The 19,410-nt window shown below is 46.0% G+C and overlaps 1 pseudogene; it reads left to right on the plus strand.

Moving 5' to 3' along the window:
• Positions 1 to 231: 231 nt before the first annotated feature.
• LOC132010468 (cytosolic 10-formyltetrahydrofolate dehydrogenase-like) lies at positions 232 to 18,626 on the plus strand (annotated as a pseudogene).
• Positions 18,627 to 19,410: the final 784 nt, after the last annotated feature.

The following is a 19,410-nucleotide window of genomic DNA, read 5'->3' on the forward strand; positions in this document are numbered from 1 at the left end:
GGGAAGTCTGCTTAAAGAGTATCTCCCTCTGTGTCTTCCCACACTTGTGCTTTCGCTTTCTCTCTCTCTCTCTCTAAAATGAATAAGTAAATCTTTTTTAAAAAATCACTTATAGAGCTTCAACTATATTTGCAGCTTTAATGATATGTAGAACTTTAACTATATGGAGAAGATGCAAGTATCCTACTCAAAACCTTCTAAACCAGAATCTTTACAGGTGCACCTGGGCACATGCAGTTTTATGAGCTTGGAGGCAAGGGGGCTGTGGAAATGGAGGGACTGGGTGGGTGGAGAAGCCCAGGACTGGGCAATTGACAAGTTGAGGGGGTGAAGTGTCAGGACTGACTCCCATGTTCTTGGCTTCAATAACCGCTTTCAATGAGAGGTTTGTTTACTAAAATGGAGAACCTGGAGGAGGAGCACATCTGGGGAAGATTAATAAGAGTTTGGTTTCAAATATGTTGAACTTGAGAGGCTGTTAGATATCCAAATGGAGATGCTGAATAGATAGAGGAATCACTAATCGATCCAGGTCCCAGACACATTTAGAGGATGATGTGTCTGAAGATGGCATTTGAAGAGGTGAGCCAGGGTGGGATCAGTTTAGGAGACAGTGTGTGTTGAAGAAAAGAGAAGATGGCCTCATTTAACTTGTATTTCTCCAAATACAGTTAGATCTGAGGTACTGGGGGTTACGACTTCAACATAATGAATTTTGAGGGGACACAATTCTGTCTGTGGCAGGCAATGAGGCCCAGTGAGCCCTGAGCACTGAGGGCACTAAGCACTTGGGGTGCAACGACCAGAGTTATGGCCTTAAGATAGATGTGTGGAGGGGGGTGGAGCTTGTACCTCCCCCTCAGCACCTGGCAACCTCCTGACCCCTTACCCACTCTCACCTATAGGCTCACTGATTGGCCAGAGACTCTTAGACTATCCTAGTGTGCGGAAAATTAGGTTCACAGGTTCCACAGAGGTGGGAAAACACATCATGAAGAGGTAGGTGGTTGAGGGTACATCTGATCACAGTGTTGGGATATGGACAGTGCTGTGTGTGAGCTTCACACAGGTTGTGACTCTGTGTCTCTGGGTCACAGAGTCTGTGACTCTAGGTTTCTGACAAGCTCTTGGTGAGGTTGGTGCAGCTACTCTGTGGAGCACACTCAGACCACGGTGCTGCTGAACACTCAGTGCAATTTGGGTCCATAAGCACAAGTGTGACAGAGCTGCTCTGTACTGAGATGTGCTTCAAGTGTAAAAGGTATACTGGATTTTGAAAACTTAGTATACAAGGTGCCTCGTTAATAACTTTTTATATTGATTGCAAGTTGAAATGATATTTTTAATTAATAGAGTTAAATAAAACATGTTAGAATTACTTTCATTGTTTTCTTTTAAAACTTAAAGAAATTTAATTTAGTTTTTTTTCAATCTTTTCAATTTATTTATTTTCAGAAAAACAGTATTCATTATTTTCTCACCACACCCAGTGCTCCATGCAATCCATGCCCTCTATAATACCCACCACCTGGTATCCCAACCTCCCACCCCCCCACCACTTCAAACCCCTCAGACTGTTTTTCAGAGTCCATAGTCTCTCATGATTCACCTCCCCTTCCAATTTCCCCCAACTCCCTTCTCCTCTCTAACACCCCTTGTCCTCCATGATATTTGTTATGCTCCACAAATAAGTGAAACCATATGATAATTGACTCTCTCTGTTTGACTGATTTCACTCAGCATAATCTCTTCCAGTCTTGTCCATGTTGCTACAAAAGTTGGGTATTCATCCTTTCTGATGGAAGCATAATACTCCATAGTGTATATGGACCACATCTTCCTTATCCATTCATCTGTTGAAGGGCATCTTGGTTCTTCCCATAGTTTGGCGACCGTGGCCATTGCTGCTATAAACATTGGGGTACAGATGGCCCTTCTTTTCACTACATTGTATCTTTGGGGTAAATACCCAGGAGTGCAATTGCAGGGTCATAAGGAAGTTCTATTTTTGAATCTCTTGAGGAATCTCCACACTGTTCTCCAAAGAGGCTGCACCAAATTGCATTCCCACCAACAGTGTAAGAGGGTTCCCCTTTCTCCACACCCCCTACAACACATATTGTTTCCTGTCTTGTTAATTTTGGCCATTCTAACTGGTGTAAGGTGATATCTCAATGTGGTTTTAATTTGAATCTCCCTGATGGCTAGTGATGATGAACATTTTTTCATGTGTCTGATAACCATTGGTATGTCTTCATTGGAGAAGTGTATGTACATATCTTCTGCCCATTTTTTGATAAGATTGTCTGTTTTGTGTGTGTTGAGTTCATTATAGATCCTGGATATCAACCTTTTGTCTGTACTATCATTTGCAAATATCTTCTCCCATTCCGTGGGTTGTCTCTTTGTTTTTTTGACTGTTTCCTTTGCTGTGCAGAAGCTTTTGATTTTGATGAAGTCCCAAAAGTTCATCTTCGCTTTTGTTTCCTTTGCCTTTGGAGACATATCTTGAAAGAATGTGCAGTGGCTGACATCGAAGAGATTACTGCCTATGTTCTCCTCTAGGATTCTGATGGATTCCTGTCTCATGTTGAGATCTTTTACCCATTTTGAGTTTATCTTTGTGTATGGTGTAAGAGAATGGTCGAGTTTCATTCTTCTACATATAGCTGTCCAGTTTTCCCAACACCATTTCATGAAGAGACTGTCTTTTTTCCACTGTATATTTTTTCCCGTTTTTTTTTTTTTTGAAGATTATTTGCCCATAGAGTTGAGGGTCCATATCTGGGCTCTCTACTCTATTCCACTGGTCTATGTGTCTGTTTTTATGCCAGTACCATGCTGTCTTGGTGACCACAGCTTTGTAGTAAAGCTTGAAATCAGGTAACGTGATGCCCCCAGTTTTGTTTGTCTTTTCAACCTTAGTGATTCGGGGTCTCTTCTGATTGCATACAAATTTTAGGATTATTTGCTCCAGCTCTTTGAAAAATACCGGTGGAATTTTGATGGAATGGCATTAAAAGTATAGATTGCTCTAGGCAGTATAGACATTTTAACAATGTTTATTCTTCCGATCCAAGAGCATGGAATGGTCTTCCATCTTTTTGTGTCTTCTTCACTTTCTTTCATGAGTGTTCTGTAGTTCCTCGTATACAGATACTTTACCTCTTTGGTTAGGTTTATTCCCAGGTATCTTATGGTTCTTGGTGCTATAGTAAATGGAATCAATTCTCTAATTTCCCTTTCTGTATTTTCATTGTTAGTGTATAAGAAAACCACTGATTTCTGCACATTGACTTTGTATTCTGCCACATTGCTGAATTGCTGTATGAGTTCTAGTAGTTTGGGGGTGGAGTCTTTAGGGTTTTCCATATCAAGAATGATGTCATCTGTGAAGAGAGAGAGTTTGACTTCTTCATTGCCAATTTGGAGACCTTTTATTTCTCTTTGTTGTCTGATGGCTGTTGCTAGGACTTCTAATACTATGTTGAACAAGAGTGGTGAAAGTGGGCATCCTTGTCGTGTTCCTGATCTCAACGGGAAGGCTGCAAGTTTTTTCCAACATTAAGGATGATATTTGCTGTGTGTCTTTCATAGATAGATTTGATGAGGTTCAGGAATGTTCCCTCGATCCCTGTACTTTGAAGCATTTTCATCAGGAACGGATGCTGGATTTTGTCAAATGCTTTTTCTGCATCAATTGAGAGGACCATGTGGTTCTTCTCTCTTCTCATATTAATTTGTTGTATCACATTGATTGATTTGCAAATGTTGAGCCATCCTTGTAGCCCAGGGATGAATCCCACCTGATCATGGTGGATAATCTTTTTAATGTGCTGTTGGATCCTGTTGGCTAGGATCTTGTTGAGAATCTTAGCATTTGTATACATCAGTGATACTGGTCTGGAATTCTCCTTTTTGGTAGGGTCTTTGCCTGGTTTGGGGATCAGGGTAATGCTGGCTTCATAGAAAGAGTCTGGAAGTTTTCCTTCTCCTTAAATTTTTGAAACAGCTTCAGGAGAATAGGTGTTATTTTTTCTTTGAAAGTTTGGTAGAATTCCCCAGGGAATCCGTCAGGTCCTGGGCTTTTGTTTTTTGGGAGGTTTTTGATCACTGCTTCAATCTCGTTACTAGATATCGGTCTATTCAGGTTGTCGATTTCTTCCTGGTTCAAATTTGGGAGTTTATAGTTTTCCAGGAATGCATCCGTTTCGTCTAGGTTGCTTAGCTTATTGGCATATAACTGTTGATAATAACTTCTGATGATTGTTTCTACTTCCTCGGTGGTAGTTGTGATCTCTCCCTTTTCATTCATAATTTTATTAATTTGGGCTTTCTCTCTTTTCTTTTGGATTAGTGTGGCCAATGGTTTATCGATCTTATTGAGTCTCTCAAAAAACCAGCTTCTAGTTTCATTGATACGTTCTACTATATCTCTGGTTTCTACCTCATTGATCTCAGCTCTAATCTTGATGATTTCCCTTCTTATGTGTAGAGTTTGTTTGATTTGTTGTTGATTCTCCAGTTCTTTAAGGTGTAGAGACAGCTGCTGTGTTCTGGATTTTTCAATTTTTTTGAGAGAGGCTTGGATGGCTAAGTATATCCACCTTAGGACTGCCTTTACTGTATCCCATAGGTTTTGGACCGAATTGTCTTCATTCTCATTGGTTTCCATGAATTGTTCCAGTTCTTCTTTGATCTCCTGGTTGATCCAAGCATTCTTAAGTAAGGTGGCCTTTAGCTTCCAGGTGTTTGAGTTCCTTCTGAACTTTTCCTTGTGATTGAGTTCCAGTTTCAAGCATTGTGATCTGAGAATATGCAGGGAATAATCTCAGTCTTTTGGTATCAGTTGAGTCCTGATTTGTGACCCAGCATGTGGTCTATTCTGGAGAAGGTTCCATGTGCACTTGAGAAGAATGAGTTGTTTTAGGGTGGAATGTTCTGTACATATCTATGAGGTCCATCTGGTCCAATGTGTCATTCAATGTTCTTATTTCTTTGTTGATTTTCTGCTTCAATGATCTGTCTGTTTCTGAGAGAGGCATGTTATGATCTCCTATGATTAGTGTATACATATCAATATGACTCTTTATCTTGATTAACAGTTTTCTTATGTAATTGGCTGCTCCCATATTGGGAGCATAGATATTTACAATTGTTAGATCTTCTTGGTGGATAGTCCCTTTAAGGATTATGTAGTGTCCTTCTGTATCTCTGACTACAGTCTTTAGTTTAAAGTCTAATTTATCTGATATGAGAATTGCTACCCCAGCCTTCTTTTGAGGCCCATTGGCATGAAAAATGCTTCTCCATCCCTTCCCTTTCAGTCTGGGTGTATCTTTAGGTTCAAAATGGGTCTCTTGTAGACAACATATGGATGGGCCCTGTCATTTTATGCAATCTGCAACCCTGTGTCATATTATGGGTGCATTTAGGCCATTCACATTGAGAGTGATTATTGATAGATACATTTTTATTGACATTGTGTTACCTTTGAAGTCTTTCTTTCTGTTGATTGTCTCTATATTTCTGTTCACTGCTATTCTTGGGATTTTCCCCCTTTTATAGAACCCCCCTTAATATTTCCTGCAGTGTCGGCTTGGTGGTTGCATGGTCTTTAAGCCTTGCTGGTCTTGGAAACTCTTTATCTCTCCATCCATTTTGAATGTCAGCCTTGCTGGATAAAGTATTCTTGGCTGCATGTTCTTCTCATTTATTGCCCTCAATATATCTTGCCAGCATTTCCTGGCTTGCCAAGTCTCTGTGGACAGGTCTGACGTTACTCTGATGGGCTTTCCTCTGTAAGTAAGGAGCCTCTTTGTCCTAGCGGCTCTCAAGAGATTATACCTACAATTATGATTCCTCAATTTGACTATCAGGTGTCATGATGTTTTTTTGGAATGTATAATCTTGGGTGGAGACCGTTCAGCCTCTAGTACATGAACGCTGGTTCCATTCGCGAGATTGGGAAAATTTTCATGAAGGACTTGTTCCACTATATCTTCTAGACTTCTTTCTTTCTCCTCCCCTTCTGGGATTCCAATAATTCTGACGTTGGAACGTTTCATGGCATCATTTATTTCCCTGATTCTGTTTTCGTGGTTTCTAAGCTGATTGTTCCAGGCTTCCTCCTGATCCTTTCTCTCTATCTGTTTGTCCTCCAGATCACTAATTCTATCTTCTGTCTCAGTTACCCTAGCTTTGAGGGAGTTTAGATTTGATTGAAACTCTTTGAGAGCATTGTGAACCTCCTCCCTGGTAGCTTTAAGCTCCGCCCTAACATTGTGAAGATCATCTCTTGTCGCTTTCAGCTTGGCCCTAATCAATTCCGTTTGGTCATCCATGGCTTTCTCCTACCTAGCTATTGCCTGGGTATTTGTTAGCCTGAATTCTCTTTCCGACATATTGTCTATGTTGATAGCCATTAGCTCTGTTGCAGAAGGTCCATCCTCTGTATTTTTCTTCTGTTGGGCATTCTTCCTCCTAGTCATTTTGGTGGTAGATGACTGAACAGATGTAGCTGGATATATCAACTGTGGTGCAGTCAAGGTGCACCCTGGAACACTTCTGAGCAATCAGGATTCCCCACCCAAACGAGAGACAAAGGAAAAGAAAAAGAGAAAGAAAAAAAAAAGAAAGAAAAAGAAAAGAGAGAGACAGGAACGAAAGGGAAGATGAAAGAGAAGGTTCAGCCCAGATGGGCCCCGAGGTAAGATTTATGAAGTGCACAAACAAAAACAGACAAACAAAAAGACTGATACAAGTATATGACAAGAGAAAAAAAATATATATATATGCAAATAAAGGAAGAACCTCGTCAAAAAGAACCCCAAGTGTAAGGTTTATATACTATCAGGACAAACAAAAACACAGAAACACTGGTGGAAGAAGAAGATGGGAGAGTGGTTATAAGTTCTCAGTGTGTGTGAGGAAGGTTGTTTTGATTCTTCCTGGAAGTATCTTGATATCTTTGTTAAAGATATCAACTTTCCTAAGACAAAGGGGAAAAGAAATTGGTTTACCTATAGGGTAGTATTGATTGGGGAAAGGGGATTACTTTGAAGTTTAACTCTATATGAATATTAGAGGATAAAAATAAAAAGGAATAAATAGACTAAACTAAACTAAAATTAAAAAAAAGGAATTCAAAAAATAGAAATGCAAAAGAAAAACATAGGTGTATGTATCAAAAAGTTCAGGTTAGAAGGTTATTATGGAATTTTATGTACTGTACAGATCGCTGTGATGGTAAATAGGTTAAAAAAATTACCTATGTGTAAAAAAAATAAATAATCCAGAATAGTGGGAACGAGTGAAAAATAAAAGTTTTAGTGGTTGTTCTCTTGTAGTCCTTTTTTTCTCCCTCTCTCTTTTTTTTTTTTTTTTTTTTTTTCTTGGTTTGTTTTTTGGGGAAGGGGCCTGCCACGTGGGTTGTCAGTCAATGATGTTTCCTGAGTTAAGTTCTCCTGCCCCCCTCAAGGGGGTGGGCTCTGAGGAATCTGTTTTTTTTCAGGCTTTTGTTCTCTGGCGGTTTTTGTTCACTTTTTTTTTTCTCTCACCTTGACCACTTTTGATGGTTTTTGTAGGTTTAGAGGAAAACAAACTGCACCCTTATCTCCCTCTCAGAGAGAAGCCTCAGTCTGTGTGCAGAGCCTAAATAAGTTCCCCCTTGGCGGCTGGCAGAGCAGGTTCCAAGTCGCAGTCCCTGGGGACGCAGGATCTTTTGCTTGTACCCAAAGCCAAGGCAGTGGCGGCTGTCTGGGAGCTCCTGACCACCAGAGAGGTTCCAAGCAGCAATCGCACACTGAGATTTTCCCACTGGTCCGGGCTGGGAGTACCTGGTCTTTCTGGGTCTAAGAGTGCCCGGCTTGCACGCACCTTTTTCAGGGGTGGCTATGGGTCGTGCGTGCATCTCAGATACTGAGGATGGGGCACAGGTCCGAAAGCACCAGGCCGGGCTTTTGCGCACCTCTGTCAGGGGAGAGATTGGGATGCACGTCTTAGGCTCTGAAACAATGGCACAGATCAAAGAGTGCCCGCCAGGCCTTTGTAACTCTCTCAGGGGAGTATGACGGATGTGCGCGCGTATCTCAGGCTTTGTAACAGGGCTCGTGCGTTTTGCTGACCTGCGAGGCTCCCATCCCCTCACAGGAGCCAGAACCCACGCATTCTCAGGCGCGCTGGCAGCTTAGGGACCAAGACCTGGTTTCTCCACCACACTCTTTCTGCCTCAGTGCCAGGGGAGGCTGTCCTGGGACGGGGGACTTAAGTCCCTGTCCCTAGCTGCCCTGATTCCCACAATTTCCCCCCATGATCCTTTGCTCTTTTGGAGTGCTTTCAACCAGTCTCCAAATTAATGCTGGTCCCCAGACGCAGGGCACTCTCGTTCGTATTGGGGTATTACTTTCCAACCGGTCACCTCTGGTGGCTCCGTCCCCCTTTTGTTCATCTTCTGATATCTGTCCGCCATTCCCACTCCACTTTACCTGCCCACTGATGTCTTCTGCCCCTGCAGAGATCCAGACATGTATAATTCTGATCTCAGGCTGATTTCATGGGAGTTCTTTGGTAGGTAATCAACTCACTTTGGGGTACAGGTTGAAAAAGCTCCTCCTCCTACTTCCCCACCATCTTGTCCCCCTCCAGCTTGAGCCCCTGCTTGCTTTTTGAGCAAAGCATGCCTTGCAGCTTCCTTTGGCCCCTCCATTTTGAATCCCCATGTCTCAGTCTCCCAGGGACCCAGCCCTACCAATCTGTCGCTTTCATTTGCATCCTGAGTAACGTGAAGAAGTTGTCCCTGGAACTGGGAGGGAAGTCACCCCTCATCATCTTTACTGACTGTGACCTCAGCAAGGCTGTGCATATGGTGAGGGCTTGCCTGGGGGGTGGAGGTGGGGCACCCATCTCTGATTCTACAGTCAAACTCACATATTTGGCATAGACTTGCAGGAAGGGACCTAGGGGACAAGGAGTAACATATGCCTTCCAGGAAACACATTTCTCAAGAAGTTTCATATCTATCAGAATTACTGAGATCAGCTTCACAGAGTGATAAATGAAAGCCACAGTTCCATCTGTTCTAAAATCAGCATGACAACTTTTTGTTTTTCCCGTATCCACTTGCCCAGCTCCTCCACTGACTCACTGGGCAGCCTCAGGCAAGTTACTCAATGTTTCTAGGCTTCGTGTTCTCACCTATATCATAGGGAGAACACGCCTATGGTTATTACAGGGATTCAACAAGCTATGAAGTCTGAAGGACTAAGAAGATGTGGCAGGTGCTGTGTGTCAGTGGTTCTTTTGTTCATGTTGTTATTGTCATTGTTATGCCTTAGTCCCCCTTTCCACACCTGTGGGAACAAGTCAGCTCAACCAGGTGTCCAAATATGCCTCATTCCCTCTAAGTCTCGCTGTGTCTTAGGGGACAATGTGATGCCCAGCATAGACATGAAAGGGTGTGCAGCTTCAGATAGGGAAACTGAGAGAGGCAAATCCATTTGCAAAGGGTCTTGGCACCAGTGCCAAGGCCATTACTTCAGGGCCAAAACCCCAGGTCATTTAATTGGGCAGTGCAATCCCAGCTGCCAGGATAGTCAAGCTCTCACTCCTCCCTTGCCCCCACACTGTCCCCCCCCCCCCGCCACCAAATAGGGCTTCCAGGCCCAAAATGAAGGCTCCCTTGAGCCTCTGAGGACACTTATTCTGGACTGCTGTCAAGAGATCTCTCAGGTCTACGCTGTCACACATTCCCTATCAAGACAGGGGGCTGTCTGCCTGCCTTTGCCTGCCATCTGCTGCCTGCTCCATGCTAACAGATTCTCCAGGCTCAGCCCCTAGAGTGTGGACTCTGACTCCTCCTGCATCACCCCAGGGAGCATGCCTGCATACAAGGTCTCCTCTCTACTCCTTCTTGTCCTCCACTCTCTGTAATGTGGACACAGGTTTCCCCCCAGGGGATGGGACTCATCTGTCCTCTTGAGGTGACTGAAGAATGAGAGAGCCTATATGTCCATTGCTGGCTGGGCCTGGGCTGCCATCCCGTTGGAGATTAGGACACACATATTCCTCCCCTTCCCTATAAGAAGGTGGTAGCTGGGCCTGGTGGTATATGGGGGACTGGCACCCCAGGGGCAGTTGTGAGCCAGCATCATTATCCATTCTCCAAAGGGGGAAAACTGCATTGCAGCAGGACAGCTTTTTGTAGAGGACTCGATCCATGACCAGTTTGTACAGAAGGTGGTAAGTTCTGCTGCAGAGTCTTCACTGGAACGGCCACCTGTGCTTCAGGGATAGGGAGCAGGTGAAGTCGGACACTGTCCATCTGATTCAGGAAAGCCTCAGGCAAAATTGTATCTTTTTTCATATGTTTTTTATTATTTTAGCAAGAAATAGTAACCCTGCAGCTCAAACTGACATAACCAAAAAGGGCCTGTCTTAGGTCAGCTCCCCAACAGTGAACACTTAGCCTGGATCTGGCTCATTGTGGGTGAGCTGTCAGGGGAAGCCTGGAAGTAGGAGGGACCAGAGAGGACAGAGACAGGACATGGTCTCAAAGTGACATCCAGCCCTAGCCTGACCCACAGATAGAGGCTCTGGAGCACAAATGATACCTCTTAGGTATACCCCTGGGGTCAAGGGGTCAGGCTTTTATCTCCTGTCAACAGTTGCTGGCTGTGAGTGTTTGTGGGCTAGAAGAGGTCTCCCTGGGACCTGGGACCAGCAGCAGCTATGAGAGGCGGGTGGGTACTCACAGGTAAAGAGGTTGGGGTGTGGCACTCACAGCCTGTCCTACATTCTTACAACACAGGACCAGAGTGGAGATTACTGTGTTCCCACTGGCTCTGTTGGAAAAAGCTGTGGGGGAGGATGTTGGTTGGTTTACTGGGTTCCAGGTCCATCCCTGGTCCATTCAGTGATTGTAGGGCCTGCAGAGCTCTGGTTGGCTAAGCTTCAGTCAAGAACCCTTCCCCACATCCTGGTGAGCAAAGTCTGATCCCAGCTGATATGAGGGAAGATGCTGGAGCACAGTCCCTATGTGCTGTCAAAAATTGTATTTAGGAAGTCAGGAAAAAAGACAGAGCAGGACTGGGACAAGGCGAGGCAGTTGTTAGGAAGGAGTTCTGGAGAGGGTCTTGGATAATGGGTAAAAATGTGAAAGGCAGTGAGGATAGAAACAGGATTTCTAGAAGGGAGTGTAACAGTTTTTGCCACATGACAATCTACTCCAAAAACTTGATGGCTTTAGGTAACAGCCATTCATGCAGTCATGGTCCTGTGGGTGGGCACTGTGGGCACCAGCCCAGGTTAGCGTGAGCTTGCTCGTGCATCTGCAGTCAGCAGGGGCACTTGGTGGCTGCACTGGGATGGCTCATCTTTGTCCCTGCAGTTCTTCATCCTGTAGTGTGTGCTCAGACACATGCTAGGCCAATGGCAGGACTCCTAAGAGTGAGAACAGGAATGTAGAGGCTTCTTGAGACCCCTAAAGTTTGCTTATGCCACATTCTGCCTGCCCAAACAAGTCATAGGTTAGCCCAGATTCAACCCTATCTCAATGAGAAATGAATGCAATGCATAACCCACTCCCACTGTAGTTTGGGAGCTGGGCAGCCTGGTGAGCAAGTCCTTTGCTCCTAAGTCCTTTGCGAGTCCTTTGCTCAGGCCCAGCATAAGACTAGCTGAATCTGGGGGCACAGGTGGGAAGTCATGATGGAGGACCATTAGGTGGCAGCTCACTGAGTAGGTGTAGTTGTGGAGAACATAGCTGGGCAAGCCCTGGTCCCCTCCAGGTCTGCAAAGGAGTCATCAAACCCCCACAGGGTGAGGGTAGGGGTCAGAATCCCAGGAGAATTATCAAGGTAGTTTCAACTCCCAAATATGGGAAGTGAGAGGCACATCCAAGACACTCAGCATTATTGCTTTTGGCATCCTAGGGATGGAGTTGGGGGTAGGGAAGAGTTGGTGGCCAGGTGGGAATAGGGAATGGGAGAACAGCAGGGATAGGGACTCCCTTCAGCACAGAAGGACTAAGGGGTAGGGGCTGGTCCTTGGGGGCTTGAGTGTCTTCTGATTAGGACTGGCTGGGGGGTATAAAGCCTGAATGGAGGGGTGAAGTAGACCTGCCTCAGAGGAGGAGGCAGCCAATCAGGCCTGACCTTGATGCACCTAGAGTGAGGGTGGAAATGACCTTGTTTGGTCTTAAGAAACTGAGGAAGAAGCCTGGAGAGAGGTGGCAAAAACAGGAGGGGTGAACCGCAGCCAGGAACCCAGGTCTGGTGTCTACCTCCCACTGGTTGTGCCATCTAAGTTCTTTTCCATAGCACAGCATATCATATTCAAGGGCTTTTCTGACTCTGCATCCAGCCCCAGAATCCATCAGATACCATATAGCACATCTTTTGTGGAAACCAAAACCTATGTCTCCAAGGGGAAAATCCTAGACATACCTTTAGGCTGGCTGAGCCAACAGGGAACCTTTCCAGAGGAGGGGACCTTGAAGCTGTGCTTTGAAGCAGGAAGATGTGGGAGGAGTGGATGGACTCAAGGCCCAGACTTCTTCACTTAGTCTTTTCCTCTTGTCACCAGGGAATTGTGGCAGTATGTGTGTCTCCCTGCCCCACCCCCACTCCATATTCTGGAGGGCCCAGACAAGTGATCTCTCAGCTTCTCAGCCTATGAATCTGGGTGTAGGACCACTATAGGGACACATTCTTTGTTGACCCATGTCTGGCCCTCACCCTATCCCTGGACAGCTCTGTTTTCTCAGCCTGTCTGATGCTAGGTTTGGGTGTCCTTGCACATTGGAGGCATTTGGGGTATCAGCCTGGAAGGCAGATTTGCAACCAGAATAGAGATTGTCCTGAGGGTGTGTGGACTTTCTTCAGGGCCTAGTGGCTGGTCACCAAACATGCAAACCTATTAGGTGGGTCAAGTTGGAAATATCATCAGAAACCATGGTCCCTGACCAGGACCTGACTGGGAGGACTCCACAGGTAGAAGAGGTGAGGAAGATGAAGATAGGCAACCCTCTAGACCAGGACACAGCCATGGGCTGCAGAACCACCAATCCTACCTGCAGAAGCTGATAGAGTACTGTTAGCATGGCATGGAGGAAGGGGCCACACTGGTCTGTGGTGTGAGTCAAGTCTCTTGGCCAGGTCAGTCAGAGCACTACTGGCTCACTGGGAGGGCAGGCAGCATGGCCTCTGGTCTCCTGCTCCACTCTAACTGGAGGTATCTGAACTCCACAAACTCCATGGTTAGGCTCCCAGAGCTCAGGGCTCATCCAGGACGTGGGCTGTGGTGGCCTTGGCTATTTGGACCCCAGCCATGTTGTATTGGCAAGGTGAAGACACCAGAGCTGAAATCTAGTCAGTGCTAGTTTAATCCATATCATAGGGGACTTTGATTAGCCATAAATATCTCCACATCCTTGAAGTTCTTTCCTCCAGTGGATTCCATGGCACTGGCTTCCATGGCTTTCTGTTTTTGCTGTTGCTTCTTAGTGGTCACTTTTCGCTGCACCTCCATTTCCATCTGTGCCTTAAATGGAGATATAACCCCAAGTATATCCTGAGCTTGGAGTGCTTCTCATGGCAGACCCTTTTCCTGGAGAGTCTCACCCCCTGCAGTGGCTCACACCCTCCCAAGTACCTCTCCCAAGGCTCCTCCTCATCCAGAAATCCTGACCACCTAGACACCTCCACCGACATGTCCACAGGCCCTTCAGACTGAACAGGTACAAAATTCATCATGTCATCTGAGTGTCCTGACCCAGACATACAGTTGCCTCTCTAGAATCTTTCGTCTGGTCAAGTCACTGGAGTCAGAAGAGCAGGGGCTGTGGCATGGACTATTCAAGCTGATTCCTTGTCAGACTGCCCACCACAAGGGGACAGGCACCATGTTTGGCTTCTATACCATTAGGTCCTTCATGCCAGCACTGAGACTCACACCAAATCTGAGTTAATCTGATGGAAGGAAGGAGGGAAAGAAACAATGAATTCTAGATTCTTCTCTTTTCCTGACTCCTACTTTATTTTTTTTTAATTTATTTTTTATTTATTTTCAGCATAACAGTATTCATTATTTTTTCACCACACCCAGTGCCTCCATACAATCTATGCCCTCTATAATACCCACCACCTGGTACCCCAACCTCCCACCCCCCTTCCACTTCAAACCCCTCAGATTGTTTTTCAGAGTCCAATAGTCTCCCATGGTTCACCTCCCCTTCAAATTTACCCCAACTCCCTTCTCTAACTCCCCATGTCCTCCATGCTATTTATTATGCTCCACAAATAGGTGAAACCATAGGATAATTGACTCTCTGCTTGACTTATTTCACTCAGCATAATCTCTTCCAGTCCCGTCCATGTTGCTACAAAAGTTGGGTATTCATCCTTTCTGATGGAGGCATACTACTCCATAGTGCATATGGACTGCATCTTCCTTATCCATTCCTGACTCCTACTTTAAATTAACTACCTCATTCTCTTAAATTAAAAATCTTTCTTCTTCCCCTGCATCCCTGCTGCCATAGTGTCGACTCTGCAGCTTGTTTTGCCTGTACCATCACGTCTGCTTCCCGAGGAACCTCTTGTACTGTGCTAACCGTTTACTCATGGTAGCTGTCAGAAGTCTGATTATGTCTCTCCCAATGCTGAATCAACTTCTGCAGTGACCCGTCCTCCTGCAGCAGCAAGCTCAAACTCCTCAATTCATTTACAGGGTCTTCCATAGTTTGTTGCTTACTGGCCTGCCCATGACCCTTGCTCCAGCCACATTTTACTCTCTCTGAGTACATCTCACGTTTTCCTGCTCACCGAGCTTCTGCTACTCCTCTGATTAACAAACTTCTCCCTATTTCCTCAGCAGCTGGTGAATTTATCAGCCAGCTCAAATAAATCCAGGTGCAGACCATAGGTACTCCTGTGTCACAGATGCTCCCTGGCCCTTCGTATAGTTACAATTTTTTAGCCATTAATGGCCACCGTTTTCCCTACTCTCAGTACACTAGAGGCTCCATGTAGCTGGAGTTCAGGGTCTGATGGGAGAGAGCGAAACAAAGGCATGGTTTGCAGAACAGTTCTGGTGGTGCATTACCCAGAAACCAGGACACTGGGGAGCAACTGTCACCACCTCCTGGCCTGAGGTCCAAGAGGAGGAAGTAGAATTCCTGGAAGCTGGTGAGGGGCAGAGCTGTGAGGTACAAACCTACCTGGTTGTCAGAGGATAGGGGAGCCTCATGTAGGCAGAGTCCAGAAGAGCAAAGAAGAGTACACCACCTTATACCAGAGCCCAGCCAGTGCAGAGCCTCCCACACCTGGTGGGCACCCCTCATTTGCAGACTAAGAGCATATAGGCCATACCACATGAGTCAATAGGTGTTCATACCAAGTGTAGCTTTGAAAAGCTGTAATTAATGTTAAAACATTATTTTTTTAATGTATGAAAAGTATGGAATACTTTATTAAGTTGCTTTTAAGGTTAATTTCCTTTCCTAAAAACTGGAAAGAGAAAATTTCAAGTCTTTCAATTTTCCTTTAGTCAGACTAAATTACATCTCAGTCCAGTAGAGTCTCAGGGTCCTTGGGCTCTGTGTCTGGAGGTGAAATAGAGGAAGCATTTTTTCTTTCTTTTTTTCCCAGTATTCCAAGATTCATTGTATATGCACCACACCCAGTGCTCCATGAAATACATGCCTTCCTTAACCCCCACCACCAGGCTCACCCATCCCATCACTCCCCTCCCTTCTGAAACCCTCAGTTTATTTCTCAGAGTCCACAGTTTATTTCTGAGTCCACTGTCTCTCCTGGTTCACCTCCCCTTCTAATTTCCTTTCATTAACCTTTCCTTTCCTTCTCCTAGTGTCCTCCATGTTATTCCTTTTGCTCCACAAGGAAGTAAAACCATAATTATAATTGACTCTCTCTGCTTGACTTATTTAACTCAACATAATGTCCTCCAGTCCCATCCATGTTGATATGGAATTGGGTATTTATTCTTTCTGATGAAGGTGTAATATTCCATTGTACATATGGACCATATCTTCTTTATCCATTCATCTGTTGAAGGGCATCTTGGCTCTTTCCACAGTTTGGTAATTGTAGACATTGCTGCTATGAGCATTGGGGTACATATTGCCCTTTTTTTCACTACATCTGTATCTTTGGGGGTAATGCCAAATAGTGCAATTGCAGAGTCATAGGACATGTTTCCAAAAGCAAAGGAAACAAAAGCAAAAATGAACTTTTGGGACTTCATCAAGATAAAAAGCCCTGTACAGCAAAGGAAACAGTCAACAAAGCAAAGAGGCAACCTATGGAATGGGAGAAGGTATTCGCAAATGACACTACTAAGGGCTGATATCCAAGATCTGTAAAGAACTCCACAAACTCAACCCCCCAAAACAGATAATCACATCAAAAAATGGGCAGAAGACATGAACAGACACTTCTCAAAAGAAGACATACAAGTAGCTAACAGTCACATGAGAAAATGTCCATCATCATTAGCCTTCAGGGAAACTGAAATGAAAACCATATTGAGATACCACCTTATACCAGTTAGAATGGCCAAAATTAACAAGACAGGAAATGAGAAGTGTTGGAGAGGATGTGGAGAGATGGGAACCTTCTTACACTGTTGGTGGGAATGCAAGTTGGTGCAACCACGTTGGAAAACAGCATGGAGATTCCTTAAGAAATTAAAAATAGAGGAAGCATTCCTGCTGTCACAGGTGGTTCCATTTACAACCAGGGCTTGTAGGGACAGAAGTCTGGATGGAAGGAGGAGCAGGAGGCTATATCCTGACTGAGAGCACTTGCCCATGGACCTGGGGCATCAGACCAGCACCAAGGAGCCAGAAAGCAGGGAGACAGTACTGAGAGTTCTTGTGTCCTAGGCTCCCCCCTCCACCCAGCTCAATCTACTCCACAGGGACTGATGGAGAGCCATCTGAGCCATCTGAGGGACTGCCACAGACCAACACTGAATTGCTCATCTTCCTCAGCAGCATTTACTTGAAAGGGTTGTGATGATCCTGAGAACTCATATGTCTGGGGTAGGAATGCCACCCACCACCTGTGGCAGCCAGGTGTCACAAACCACAAGATGTGTGCATTGTGGCTGGTGGGGCCCAGGCCTGGCTGGGGAGAGGTCTGCCTGCCTGCAGACCATGGACTTCTGTCTGCCCCTAGGTTTCTTCTTTGAGTAGACTGTTTTCAGGGACATAGAGGACCACATGTTCATAGCCAAAGAGGAGTCCTTTAGGCCCATCATGATCATCTCTTGGTTTGCTGATGGGTAGGGAGTCCTGCTTATGTCTCTTGAGAGCCTGATCTTCTTCCATGCCTCCCTGGGGTCTTTGTTTGAGCTTTGTGAGGAGGAGTGCATAAGGGAATGCAGCCTAGCTTCCTGTGGAGTCCATCTCAGCTGCTGAGTTAGGAGAGCCCCAGAGGACCGGCAAGGTTGGGTCCCACTGAGAGTGTCTTCCTTGTCTCTCTGATGCCCCTCACAGCATTCTGGGTTCTGTTCTTATCCACTGCTGTGTAATAAACCACCCCAAGCCCCAGTGGCTTAGAATCGCAAGTTACTTAATTCACTTGCAAGTCTTCAGTTTGGTCAGGGTTCCATATGGCTGGCTGCCTCTGCTCTGAGCCATGTCAGGGCAGCTACTTCCTGGCACCCAGCTCCATCAGAGAGGCCAGGTGGAAGATGCAAGCCTCTCAAGAGCCATCAGCTGGCCTCAAAAAGCCCAGAACCTCACTTCCCCCCATCCTGTTGGTCCAGCTGGGGCCAGATCTGGCCCAAAGGGAGAACTGGACTGGCCATAATTGCTCTACCACAGGCTGTTTTCCTGACTATTATTTTTCAGAATAGCATGTTTCAGCAGATTATAGAATGGTATCTCAACCTCGATATGCTATACTTCCAACTGTCAAAAAAATTATCAAAATTTTCTTTGCATGCTGACTGCATTAGAAGGAGATAATTTTCTCCCATCTACCAAGCATTGTGCCCAGTCTCCAAGCCTATGATGTCTGTGGATGCCCCCCAGTGTGGCTGCACAAGGAATTCCTTTCCATGTATGGTGGGTTCCCAGCCTGCCCCCTTCCCTGGGATCGCATCCCCCATCTATAAAGTGAGGGACTCACCCATGATAACCAAAGGGATTGACAATACTCTGCCTCCTCTCTCATTTTTTCCTCTGTGCTTGGCTAGTCTAGATTTCTGTAGGCCTAGTCCATTTGCTTAAAGCGTCTGATGGGTGGGTAGCTTGGAGTGGGCCAGGCCCGCCCCACTCCCCACCGGGAGTAAGGAGTGCAGGTCTTTCTGTGTCCCATCCTCAGTGTGGCCCCATGACCCTCCTCACAGAGTTCTTTGTGGGTTTTCCATGCAGCGATGTGGGCACTGTGCTGTCTCGGGCCAATACCACAGAGTTTGGCCTGGCCCCTATCATCTTCACCAGGGACATCAAAAAGGCCCAGTATGTTTGTGATAAGCTGGAGGCAGGCACTGTGTTTGCAAACACATACAACAAGACCGAGGTTGCCGCTCCCTTTGGAGGGTTCAAGCAGTCCAGCTTTGGCAAAGACCTCGGTAATTTAATCCTGAACATCTATTAAGGTTTCTTGGCACCAGGCCCCATGCTGGGGGCCAGGTGTGTAGCGTAGAGAACTGAGAGGGGGGAACAGGGGATAATTAAGGCAGTAAGCAAGATCTTGCTAGGAAGTGAGGAATGCAGGAAGTGGATGAAACAGAGTGATCTGGCAGGAAGACTGGGTGGATAATTTTATTGGGACCAGGGTGGGCCTCTCCAAGGAGGTGGCACCTCTGCTGAGGTGTGAGTGGCTGGAGGAAGTGGTAGGAAGACCTGAGGGTGTATGTTCCTGGCAGAGAGGACAGCAGGTCCTGAGAGAACCAGCTTTGTGGTCTAGGAGCTGCAGAGAGGGGCCTGAGTGCAGGGATGGGGAAGTCTGGAGGGGAAGAGGCTGGGGAGGCAGGCACAGGCCCAAAGAGCAGGGCCCTGGGGGCTATAGTCAGAGCCTCATCCACAGAAAGAGGGGAGACCATGGAGGCTGAGTATGGAGCCCAGTGTGCCACCAATGTAGAGACACTGTCATCCAGGCAAGTAGTCAAGCACAAGCCCCACCTGGCCTGCCAGGAGAAGTGGAGGTCTGGTGTGGCACTCATCTTTCCGTGGGCTGTGGTGTGATTTAGGATGAGTGCTGTAGTCCCCATCCCACCACCATGGAATCCAGCAGTTGAGGACTGACTCCAGCTGGGAATCCCAGCTCTGATGCCCAGCAGTGGTGGTGGGTGGCAGGGGAGGCCAGGGTCTGGGAGAGCGACTGTCTCCCAGAGCCCTCATCCCTGAGCCCAACTCAGGATCTTCAGAGAGGTTTGAGC

This window comes from Mustela nigripes, chromosome 2 (genome assembly GCF_022355385.1).
Source record: "Mustela nigripes isolate SB6536 chromosome 2, MUSNIG.SB6536, whole genome shotgun sequence".
In the NCBI taxonomy this organism is placed as follows: domain Eukaryota; kingdom Metazoa; phylum Chordata; class Mammalia; order Carnivora; family Mustelidae; genus Mustela; species Mustela nigripes.